The sequence below is a fragment of the Gorilla gorilla genome, chromosome X (genome assembly GCF_029281585.2).
Source record: "Gorilla gorilla gorilla isolate KB3781 chromosome X, NHGRI_mGorGor1-v2.1_pri, whole genome shotgun sequence".
In the NCBI taxonomy this organism is placed as follows: Eukaryota; Metazoa; Chordata; class Mammalia; order Primates; family Hominidae; genus Gorilla; species Gorilla gorilla.
The window spans coordinates 98,869,362-98,883,294 of record NC_073247.2 but is presented as its reverse complement, the minus strand read 5'-3'; positions in this window follow the sequence as shown (position 1 = coordinate 98,883,294).

Genomic DNA, 13,933 nt, shown 5'->3' with positions numbered 1-13,933 from the left:
AACAACTCTAAGCACAGAAGCTTGAAAACCTAGAAGAAATGGATAAATTATTAGACACATAAAATCTTCCAACACTGAACCAGGAAGAAATTGAATCCATGAACAAACCAATAATGAGCTCAAAAGGTGAGTCAATAATAAAAAGCCTGCCAGTCAAAAAAAGCCCAGAATCAGATATATTCACACCCAAATTCTACCAGATGGATAAAAAAGAACTAGTACCATTCCTACTGAAAATATTCCAAACAATTGAGGAGGATGGACTCCTCACTAACTTTTTTTATGAGGATAGCATCAACCTGGTACCAAAACCTGGCATGGACAACGAAAAAGAAAACTTCAGGTCAATATCTTTGATGATTGTAGATCCAAAATTCCTCAGCAAAATATTATCAAACTGAATCCAGCAGCACATCAAAAAGCTAATACATCGCAATCAAGTAGGCTTTATCTCTGAGATGCAAGGTTGCTTTAACATATACAAAACAATGTGTTATTTACCACATAAATAGAACTGAAAACAAAAACCACACGATCAGATCAATAGATACAAGAAAGGCTTCCAGTGAAAATCAGAGTCCCCTCATGTTAAAAATCCTCAACAAACTAGGCATTGAAGGAACATACTTTAAAATAATAACAACAATCTATGAGCAACCCACAGCCAACATCACACTGAATGGGCAAAATTTGGTAGCATTCTCCTTGAAAAGCAGAACAAGACAAGATGCCTTCTCTCATTACTCCTATTCAGTATGATATTGGAAATCCAGGCCAGAGCAATCCGGCAAGAAATAAAAGGCATCCAAATAGAAAGAGAAAACATTAAGCTGTCCCTATTTGTAGACAGTATGATTCTATACTTAGGAAACCTCATAGTCTTTGTTCAAAAGCTCCTTGATCTGATAAACAACTTCAGGAAAGTTTTGTGACACAAAATCAGTGTAAAAAAAATCAGTAGCATTTCTATACACCAACAGCAACCAATCTGAGAGCCAAATCCTCAAGGATCTAGAACTAGAAATACCATTTGATGCAGCCATCCCACTACTGGGTATATACCCAAAGGATTATAAACCATGCTGCTATAAAGACACATGCACATGTATGTTTATTGTGGCACTATTCACAATAGCAAAGACTTGGAACCAACCCAAATGTCCATCAATGATAGACTGGATTAAGAAAATGTGGCACATATACACCATGGAATGCTATGCAGCCATAAGAAAGGATGAGTTCATGTCCTTTGTAGGGACATGGATGAAGCTGGAGACCATCATTCTCAGCAAACTATCACAAGGACAAAAAACCAAACACCGCATGTTCTCACTCATAGGTGGGAATTGAACAATGAGAACACTTGGACACAGGAAGGGGAACATCACACACCAGGGCCTGTCATGGGGTGGGAGGAGGGGGGAGGGATAGCATTAGGAGATATACCTAGTGTAAATGATGAGTTAATGGGTGCGGCACACCAACATGGCACATGTATACATATGTAACAAACCTGCACGTTGTGAACATGTACCCTAGAACTTAAAGTATAATAATAATAAAAAAAGAATGCAATCCCATTCTCAATAGGCATAAATAGAATAAAATACTTAGGAATATAGCTAATCAGGGAGGTGAAAGTTCTCTAGAATGAGAGTTACAAAACATGTCACAAAGAAATCAGAGATTACACAATCAAATGGAAAAATATTTTATGATCATGGATAAGAAAAATCAATATTTTAGAATGGCTGCATTGAACAAAGAAATTTATAGATTCAATGCTACTCCTAGCAAACTACCAATGGCATTCTTCATTGGATTGGAAAAATTTATTTTAAAATTCATGTGGAACCAAAAAGGAGCTTAAACAGCCAACACAATCCTAAGTAAAAAGAACAAAGCTGGTGGGATCACATTACCTAATTTCAAACTATACTACAAGGCTACATTGATGAAAACGGTATGGTACTGTTACAAAAACAGACACATAGAGTAATGGAACAGAATGGAGAACCCAGAAGTGAGACCGCACACCTACAACTATCTGATCTTTCACAAACCTGACAAAAACAAGAGATGGGAAAAGGATTCCCTATTCAATGAATGGTGCTGTGATAACTGGCTAGACATGCAGAAGATTGAAACTGGATCCCCTCCTTACACCATAAAAAATTAACAAAAGATAAATTAAATATTTAGATGTAAGGCCTCAAATTATAAGAAAGAATCTTAGAAGAAAACAGGAAACGCCATTCTTTTCAGAAATAATTTTATGACTAGACCTCAAATGTAATTTTAACAAAAATGCTCATTGGGCTTAATTTGACAAGTTGGACTTAATTAAACTGAAGAGCTTCTCCACAGGAAAAGAAACTGTTAACAGTAAACAGACAACCTACAGAATGAGAGAAAGTATTTGCAAACTATGTATCTGACAATAGTCTCATATCCAGAATCTATAAGGAACTTAAACAACTCAGTAAGCAGAAAGCAAAAAACCCCATTAAAAGGTGGGCAAAAGACATGAACAGACGCTTTTCAAAAGAAGACATACATGTGGCCAGCAAGCATATTAAAAAAAATACTCAACATCACTAATCTTTAGAGAAATGCAAATAAAACCACAATGAGATACCATCTCACACCAGTCTGAATGAGAATGGCTGTTATTAAAAAGTCAAAAAATAACAGATGCCATTGTGGTTGTGGAGAAAAGCGTACACTTATACACTGCTGACAGGAATGTAAATTAGTTCAATCATTGTGGAAAGCTGTTTGGCAATTTCTCAAAGAACTTCGAATGGAATTACCATTGTACCCAGTAATCCCATTATTGAGTATATGCCCAAAGGAATATAAATTGATCTACCATACAGACACATGCATGCATATGTTCATCACAGCCCTATTCACAATAGCAAAGATATAAAATCAACATAAATGCCCATCTGTAGTAGACTGGATAAAGAAAATGTTGTAAATATATGCCACGGAATACTATGCAGCCATAAAATGAATGAGATCATATCCATTGCAGCACCTTGGATGGAGCTGGAGGTCATTATCCTTAGCAAACTAACAGGAACAGAAAACCAAATACTGCATGTTCTCGCTTATAAGTGGAAGCTAAACATTGAGTACATATAGACAGAAAGAATAAAACAATGGACACTGGGTCCTCATTGAGGGTGGAGGGTTGGAGAAGGGTAAGGATCCAAAAACTACCTCTCAGTTTCTATGCATGCTTCTTGGGTGACAAAATAATCTGTGCATCAAACACCCAGGACACACGTTTTACCTACATACCAAACCTGCACATGTACCTTGAATGCAAAATAAAGTTAAAAATAAAATAAAATAAGAATACATAAACAAGTATAGTCATGTTACACAATACATATTTTCACCTTCTGCTACAGTTTGAATGTGTCTCCCAAAACACATGTGTTGGAAATGTAATCACCACTGTAACAGAATTAACAGGTGGGGCCTTTTAGAAGTGAATGAAAATTAGTAGATTAATAGATTAATGCTGTTATGGTGGGAATGGGTTCATTAATGCACATGTAGGTTCCTTATAAAAGGACAAGTTAGGCCTCCTTTTGTCCCCTCTCCCCTTCTCTTTTCCCTTACATCATGGGATGATGCAGCAAGAAAGCCCTCAGAAGATGCCAACCATTTGATCTCAAACTTCCAGCCTCCAGAATCCTGAGCTAATATATTTCTGTTCAGTATGAATTATCCAGCCTGTGGTTTTCTGCTATGGTAGCACAAAACAGACTAAGAAACAGTCCCACATGAATAATTAGCTGAAATCACTTCTACTCAACATCCTAGTACATTTTTACTTGCTTAACAGTGAAGTGAAAGGTTTTTCATTCCAAACCTTTCCTTTCACAGTATAAATAGCCATTTAGGTAATGTCCATAGTATGCTGACCATCAAAATATCAGCAATATCACATGTGCAAGATGTTCATAGTTGATATTAGTATTCATAGTGCATATTAGTAATAAGTCATATGCAATGTATTGCACAAAATATGTAGTAAGTTAATAAATGATTGGGTGTTGATATCAGAAATGAAAAGAGTTTTGTTTGATGGGATAATAGTATTCTACTTTAAGACTATTATACAACTAACCTCTCAAATTTGAAAGACCAATGGCCACTTATATCTGTTTGTTTCTTCTGTGGGTTATTAGGTGCAAGAAGAATGGTACTTTTACTTGATAAATGGTTTGTTTTTTAATGATATAAATAAAATGAAAGAATCCCCAATCTGAGAGTTATTTTACACAGATGTTTGTGCAGTCAACTGCTAAATAATTTTGAGTGATTTATTTTTTTCTAGTAAAAATAGTAAAGGGGGGCTGAATTGTCTTGTCTATTGGAAGGAATATTATTATAGTTTTCCTTCTGCCAGTTCTTTCCACGGGAAGCATAATTAGTAGCATCAACGAGAAAACAAAAATATCATCAGTGACTGAACTAGTTACTGTACTGCATAGAATGTGAAACAAATAAATCAAATAACTGGAAGTTAAATATATATGGTTTGATTGGAAGAAAAGATGAACATTTAGTAGAACAAGGAAGCAGAATTACATATCAAAACAAATATTTAAATTCATTTGAATGATTTTTGGCAAATGATTCTTTCCTTACTGACTGGAATCCTTTCTTTAAGAAGTTTAAAAATAAATCATTATTAAATTGCTGAACTTTTGTAAATTCAGTAAAAGATAGACATGGCATAAAGCAACTGGTCATACTTTGCCAACATTCATTCACTGATGCAGGCCTGTATCCATTAAACTGAGGACTTACCATTTGCCAAGCACAGAACTCAGTCCAGGGTACATGCAGAAGAACTATGATAAGGTTCCTGTTCTCAAGTACCTCAGTACAGGAGGGAAAACAACATGTACCTATGACACTATAATTCTATATTTTAAGTCATAGTTCTGTGAGACAGTTCATGGACTCGAGTATCTCTTATCTCCTCCTGCACATAAAAACATCTAAGTTTCTGCTTTAGAAATTTCCCATGCCCTAACTTTCAAGCTTGCTTTTTACCTCTTTTGTTCTGGTTTGCTTTTAGTGTTTCTCATTTATTTTTCTTTATCTGCCTAATTGCTATATATATATACACATATATACACACACACACACACACATATGTGTGTGTATATATGTACACATATATATACTTTTGTGTGTATGTATATACATGTATGTATGTATATAAATACATACTATATATATACTTTTGTTATATATATATATACTTTTGTTTTATATATATATATATATGTACACGTACATGTATACTTTTTTTTTTTTGGAAACAGAGTCTTGCTCTGTCACCCAGGCTGGTGTGCAGTGGTGTGGCCTCAGCTCACTGCAACGTCTGCCTCCCACGTTCAGGTGATTGTCTTGCCTCAACCTCCCAAGTAGCTCGGACTACAGCCGCGTGCCACCACGCCTGGCTAATTTTTGTATTTTTAGTAGCGAGGGGGTTTTGCCATGTTGCCCAGGGTGGTCTTGAACTCCTGGTCTCGAACTCCTGGTCTCAAGTGATCCGCCTGCCTCTGCCTCAGTTTTTTTTTACACAGCTTTATTATCTTTTCTCTCCACTGAATACTGTTTCTCCAGCCCTTGGTTCCACAATCAGCCACCTTCAAGCCAACTCTGTTCCACCTCTGTGTCCAGTCAAGGAGAACAAGATTCTATAGTGTGCTCTGGACTCAGACCCTGAGGTTTCTGCTTGTCTTGGAGAAAGGGAATATAATAATAATAAGCAATGCACAAAGTACTCTGAACGCTGAGAGGGGAAAACTCTGTGGTCTGCTCTTCCTGGGATGAAATGATGGGCATATGTGGTGTACAAAACTAACATATTAACTTTTGTTAAAGTGAATAACTTTTGTCTTTGAGGAAAGTCTCCTCAAAAGTGTCCCTAAGAAAAACAAATGTTATTAAAAATTGCTTCCTATTCTATTTTCTTAAATAATTTATATATGATTAGTCTTCTCTCTTAAATGTTTATTTGATACTTACCAATGAAACCATCTGCAGGCCTGGAATTTTCTTTCTGAGAAGTTTTCAATTATATGTTTCAATTATGTGTTAAATTCATTTACTTGATATATGACTAATCAGTTTTTCTGTCTTTCCTCGCAACAGTCTAATATATTTATTTTTCGAGGAACTTATCCATTTTATCTAATTATTGAATCTATTTGCGTACAATTGTACATAATAATATCCTATTATATTTCATATATATTATTTGTGATGATGTCCTCTTTGTTATTTCTAATGTTAGTAATTTATTTCATTCTTATTTTTATTTTAATTAAGGTATCTATAGGTTTATTATTTTATTGATTTTTACAAAGAACTAGATTTTGCTTCAATAATTTTAAAAGAACCAATCTCTTTTTTCTTTACACCCATATCCAATCCATTTATTAATTTTCGGGGGTCTACCTTCAAAATATATACAAAATCTGACCACTTCTCAACACCTTTATGATACCACTTTTGTCCAAGCTATTATCATCTTTAACCTAGATTACTAGAGTAGTTTTTTTGTCATTGTCCTATCTCTAATGACAATGATATTTACATAGAAGTCATTTGATTCATATTTGTTGAATGAACAAGGCTCAACTTTGTATAGTAATTATATACTCATTCATCAGCATTCCTACTATATTTTTAAGTTTACTAACATCAGAAGTTCTTTTTGGTTAGTGGGAAATAGTAAAACAAAGAAATTAATGGACTCTAGCATCAGATTATCTGTGACTGAAATCTGAATTCATGATTTACTTTCTCAGTAACCTTGAGCAAGTCAGTTAATTTTATTCTGTAGCTTAATTTATCATCTGTAAAGTGAGAATAATATTTAAAACCTCCACATAGGGTGCTGTGAATCTTAAATGGCATAATACATTTAAAGCATTTAAGGTAGTTCTTGATAAATATTAAAATACCCAATACATATTAGTTTAATTATTATTATTTATTTTATGTCCCTCTCATTATCAGCCTAATACCTCAGAAACCTTAGGTCTCAGTGGTATTTATTCTGTCAGGTATGTCACAAGAGTTTGCCGGTATGTAGCATTCACAGAAACATTTTCGATAAGCTGTGAGTTATTAACAAAAAAGTTATGTCTAATAAGAAACCTTTTCCTTGTTTGCAAAAAGATCCCCCCAAATAGAAGCTAGTCCTAAGATATAGGCCAAAAATATCTGTTCTGTCACAATCAGAAAACATTGTGTTAGAAAAATGAACGTAGTTTATGGGTTGCATAAAAATGAAATATAAGTATCTTTCACAAAATGCTGATTTTGTGCTGGATATTATAAACTTTAGGCATTGAGGCACAGTAGTTTTGTTCCCTGTGACATAAAAATAGATGAAGTAGGTGAAGTAGAAAAAAGAGTAGATGAAGACCTCAAAATACTTTTACTCCTTTTAGTTTCTCGAAAGTCTTAAAAGACTATTTCATGTTCTATTAGGGTTATTCTACAAAAAGTAGTTGTTAGATAAATTCCTCTTGTGGCTTACTGAAGATTAAAGTAATTGAGCAAAATAATTATTGCTTTCTCTGCAATGTATTAAATTTTAAGACAAGTGTTCTGGGCACAACTTACCACTCAACTGTTCTAGATTTTGAAAGCCAAGAATTCTGAGTGAAGCTGTGGACTCAAAGACTAAGCATTTTATGTTTTATAGAAAAAACAAAACATGCTGCTGAATATCTTTTTTTCTCTCAAAATTTCGTGCTTCTCTTCTTTGGTTCTTAAAAAGCCATGGCAATTTGGGCTACACTGTCAGTCAAGGATAGTAGGTCTATAAGTTTCCTCACATAAGTTTTTGAGATATCTTCTGCAATATAAGCACAGCCAAAAGAAAACAAGATCAGGCAAGTTTGCTGACTATTATCTTCCCCATAATAGAATTACACTGAGCCAGCCACTACCTTTATTTCCTCTCATCCATTGGTCATAGAAGTACTTTGAATTCCCCTTTAATGATATTTAAAGTTGTAGAGTGATTTTTCTCCAATTGATTAAAAGTAACTTTTCCTAAATCCATGCTGTATTTGCAATATTTATTTTTATGTTTTGCTTCATTCTTATATGTTTTAGATGAATTAAGATAAGGTTAGTGTGCAATGGGTAAAAATCTGTCAGGACTATAGAATTCTACAAGTTTCAATAATCACAAGCTCTCCCCACCTAGGCTCCTTGATTCCTTGGATAACTGATATATCTATGTTTTGTATAGTTTCAAAAACCCTTACCTCTTGATCTGTACTGTGATTACATACTGACGGAACATAAAATAGTAGATTTTAAATAGGGAATTTTAAATAGGAGAATTCAATTACGATGATGATAGTAAATAAGTTACATTTTAACAACTGTGTGGTTTTTGTAATCTAAGACTTATAAACTCAGAGACTCACAGAATTTTGGAATTAAAAGCATTAAAGATAATCTAATCAAGTGGTTTTTTAAAATAAGTACTTGTGTCTCTGACAGGATTATCCCATTATAACCAAGGGATATATAAAGTGATAGGACAAGCATGGTATATCAGTTGGTGCCAATTTCACTCAGCCTTTAGTATTTTGATACTGTATTTTTATTTGTCTTCCTCTTATGCCGTAGTCTATGCATGAAGTACAGGTACTCAGGCTCTACACACATTTCTTTAGGCAGATTTCTGTAATTTTATGGGCTTAATGGATATTTGGGAAATAGAAGTTTGAGAATGATGTTGAAAATTGTTGCCAATATGACCAGAAGATGATTGGATTGCAATATAGAATCGTGGAGGGACAGCCTTACACAGCTATTGAAAGACCCACTAGCTAAGTGTCATTCCTGAATGTTAAAAAAATTTTGTGGCGGGCACCTGTAGTCCCAGCTACTCGGGAGGCTGAGGCAGGAGAATGAACCTGAGAGGTGGAGCTTGCCGTGAGCCAAGATCGCGCCACTGCACTCCAGCCTGGGTGGCAGAGCGAGACTCCTTCTCAAAAAAAAAAAAAAGAAAAGAAAAACTGTGAGACCCATTGCAAGGGCAAAGAGACAGCCTTTTAGGGGTTAAGGTTATTTTAGATCATACCCTAGATCTACTGATCTATGTACTATGGTAGCAATATTTGAATAACACATACCTAGTGCAACTCCCTTATTGTATAGAAAATTGAGGTAAGAGAAATTAAGTGATTTCCTGTGGTCACATGACTAAAGTCACCAGCAGAGAACAGAAACTAGTTTTCTGCCTTCAAAGACATTTCCCTTTTCACTGCACCACATTGATTCTTCTCATACAATTCCTGGTGAAATAGTTATTTTGCTTTGAGACTTGATGACTTATCTTGTAAATGTGTACTCACAGCCCTGTCACAATTTTATTGGGCTCTCTGGAAACAAAAAACAAGTATGCCTTGGCTTCTGAAAACTGCCTTTTTTGCCATAAATATCAAATAGGCTTGTTTCTAAAACTTAATTTTCTTTAACATTTTTCTTAGTGTTTGATAAGGATTTCAGGTTATAAACACTAGTCTATGATAGAACTTCAAAATTTCTTATTAGCCCTTTGTTTTAGGGCACAAAGTTTAGTAACTATTTAAAAAGGTAACTTTGTTTCAGGTAGATGGCTATGTGCATATCCTACAGTCTAGCATAATCTTACCTGTGTAGCTCAGGATCTCTAAATGTGTGAGAAGACATGAAAAAAAAAATCCTCTGAATTTGGCAAGGTATTATCTCAGTGATTCTTATAAAAAGGATTTTTTTTTTTTTGCAAGCTCAGAATGTGGACAATGGTCTCTAATTTACTCACTGTTTTGCAACTGAGAAACTGGGAATATAGCTTCTGATAATAGCAAGACAGTAACTGGCTACAGCTGTATACATGCAATAGACTGAATAATGCCACCCCAAAGATATCAACATCCCAGTCTCAAAACTCTTTGAAAGACTTTACATGAAAAGGGGACTTTGAGGGTGTGATTCAGTTAAGTATCCTGAGAAGGAAAGATGAACTTGGATTATCCAGGTGGGACCAGCATAACCAAAAAGTTTCTGAAGAGACAGAGGCAGGTGAATCAGAGGAGATGTGATTATGCAAGTAGAGAGAAGTAAGGTGATTTGATGATGAAAGCAGAGATCAGAGAGAAAGAGATTTGAAGATGTTGCAATGTTAGCTTTGAAGGTGGAGGAGGGAGGCCATGCCTGAGTCAAGGAAGGCAAGTGACCTCTAGAAGCTGGAAAAAGCAAGGAAATGGATTATCCTCTAGATCTTTCAGAAGGAACTCAGCCTTGTCAACACCTTGATTTTTAAAATTTAACATTTCCAGAACTGTAAGATAAATATGCTGCTTTACACCACTCAGTTTATGGTAATTTGTTGCAGCAGCAACATGAAACTAATACAATATGACTATATTCAATGGACTATAAGAATATAAAAGAGTGTTAGCTAAGATGAAAGGGGAACACAAACCATTTTCTCTTTGCATTTAATCCATACATGCTTTATTAGTGTTTAGAAAATCAGAACTTTTAAAGAGAATAGATTACTTCAAATGTTAGTATTTCTTCAGATGCCCTAAAAACTCCAAAGAAAATGTACTCATAGAATGTACTCATAGGCATGTGAATTCAAACTTCATTTAAAAATGTACATGGACACTAGAATCCTCCATTGATTGGAATTTCAGACTAAAAAGTAAAATAATACAAAGGGTAGAGTACACCTACTGGGCCACATAGTATTTATTTTATTTATTTTATTTTATTTTATTTTATTTTATTTTATTTTATTTTATTTTATTTTATGTTATTTTTTGAGATGGAGTTTCACTCTTGTCACCCAGGCTGGAGTGCAGTGGCACGATCTCAGCTCACTGCAACCTCTGCCTCCCAGGTTCAAGCGATTCTCCTGCCTCAACCTCCCGAGTAGCTGAGATTACAAGTGCCCACCACCATGCCTGGCTAATTTTTGTATTTTTAGTAGAGATGGGATTTCGCCATTTTGGCTAGACTTGCCTCGAACTCCTGACCTCAGGTAATCCACCTGCCTTGGCCTCCCAAAGTGCTGAGATTACAAGCGTGAGCCACCACACCTGGCCAACATAGTATTATGCATTTCATATGTGACATTGCTTATTTCTTAAAGCCTATAAATAGGTACTATTATTATTATTATCAATTTGTAAAGGATAGAACTGAAGCTCAAATGGGTTGAATAAATTGTCCAGCATCATACAGCTAGTAAGTGGCTGATATCTGATTCTAATGCATATAGTCACAAACTATGTGTGTATGTGCTGGTGTTTTATTTGTTATTGAAATATAATGTAGATAGAATTAAATATCTTAATCTTAAGTGTATAGGGTGATTAAATTGTACAGATATATACATCAATGAAACCCTATTAAAAATACAGAATATCTCCAGAACTTCCAAAGCTCCCTGTTCCACTTCACAGTCAATACCCCCTTAGAGATGATTACTTACTGACTACTAATAATGATATGTCAATTACTTTTGCCTGTTGGTGATTACTGATGTTCAGATTATGTGATGCTTAGAAATCTCATCAATTAACAAAGAGAGTTTTGCATTTGCATGTGTTGAACAAATATATTTGATCACTTATGGGCAAGACGCAAGAATCGGTGCTGAAATGAGCCAAACGAATTTCATTTCTACACTGAAGGAACTCACAGTTCTAAAAGGTAAGACAGATAAGTAATAAACAAAGGAAAGTATGAATTTGCATTGTTTTACATAAAAGGGGTTTCAACATAGACTTGGGGAAGTCAGGGAAGGTTTCCTGAAGGAAGAAATTTCTATCTTAAAGAAAATTATAGAAAATTATCACCCTAAACTAGGTCACACTTGAACGTGAATGCTATATCATTAATAATTGCACAGAAGACAACAGGACAAAATAATAATTATTACAGGAAAATTGAAATATATGGTCAGCCTATTTATCTTATAGCTGAAAGATGACTGGAAGTTAGCTGGGTAAAGATGGAATGTATGGAGAAACACATTTTAGGCGGCAGAGCTAGCATTTACAAGGGCCAAGATGGAAGAAAAAGTATACAGCATATGTAGGGAATTAAACATAGTTTAGTATCAGTAGATGTAATATTAAAGTTGGAAAGTGGTAAGATATGAGGCAGAAGGAATAAATAAGTACCCAATCATATATACCCACATAATGGAAAATTATGAGCGAATATAAGGTAGAGGACTGACATAATCATATTTACATTTCAGGAAGATTTCTAGAGCTACAATGTGCAACACAAATCAGAAGGAGGCAATACTAGAGATAAGTATTCCAGTTAGACTGCAATAATCTCAGTAAGAGTTGATGGCCTAGACTAGGGTAGACTAGCATAGTTGGAAAGATATTAGTGGATTCAGAATACTTAGGAGGTAAAACTGGTAATACTTGGTTATTGCTTCCCTATAGGGTTAGAGGGAAAACGAGGAATAATACATGACTCCCAGATTTGAGGCTTAATCAAATGCATGGATGTTAGTTCTTTTTCCATTTACTGAGGATGGGCACAAAGAAGATGAAAATTAACCAGGTTTTTGGGGAAGTTCTGGGACGTAGAGAAGAACCTGTTGATTCTATGTCCTGTATGTCCTCAGCCTATCTGAGTTCACTTCTCCCTGTTGCAGATAGGCCCTATGCACACAGACAGCTTCCTCAAGTGCCTATGTATTCTGACTTCATTAAACTTTCATGCTCAGTCCACTCTCAGGGAGGATTGGAAGTGCTAGAGAATTAACACTACCAAGGACTGTTGTAAAACAACTACACTACAAGAATCTCTCAAGGGCAAGAATGTATGATTGTTTCCCATAAACTGCATGTGGGCCAAACATGAGCTAGTATGGGTGTGTCTTAATTACAATGTCTAAGAGAATAACTGAAAGGGCAAGGGGATCTCTGTGAAGAAGACTGGAAATGGTACTGCCAGATGCCTTGGGGCTATGGAGTAAGTGGCAGGCAACTAGCCAGAATAGGACAGGATTTACTCCTGTCAAGGGAATTGCAGATGAGAGATCCCCAGTGATGGTGAGTGTTTTTGAAGAACTGAAAGTCCACAGAAAGTCAGCATGCATGAAAGGACTGCCAAACCCTGAGAAAACATGAAGACAGATTATGACATTTTCAGTCAGATGAGAAATTTGCTACTTTCATTGTATCTTTAGTTTCCTCATTCTCTAGCCTTGGAGGGCAAATTAAATGAGAATAACAACTAGGAGAGAAGGATTATAAATACTATGTCGGAAAAGATGGAAATAGCCATCATGCATCTCTGCCACACACTTGAATGTGTCTTGCTTTCAACATGCCCACTTTTTTACTCTTGTATGAGACTGGATATTTTAATTTTGGCCAAAAATCCTTGTATAACTCATAAATTACCAGAAAAGTCATGTTGCTGGCTTGAATTTTATGTCCAAGTGAATAAAATGCAAAGGGGCAAGGGTTATAAAATTAAATTACTTTATGATTATATCCTATTCATCATTTTTGTTTTATACATCATATACACTTATAGATTTTGTCATTTACTTTTTTACAAAAATACTATAGAAAATTTTCTGCAACTGTATTTCTCATAAAAATCTATAATGACATCTTCTCTTGTCTCTTTTCATTTCAGTACATAGAGATCTACCTCATTCTTTTAGCTGCTACATATTACCCCATTGTATAGCTGCACTATAATGAATTTAACTGCTCTTTTAATGCTGGACACTAAAGCTCTATGTAATTTTTACTACTACTAATGCTGCTACGAACATATAAAAATCTATCTCTATATATACACATATGTGTATGTATGTGTGTGTGTA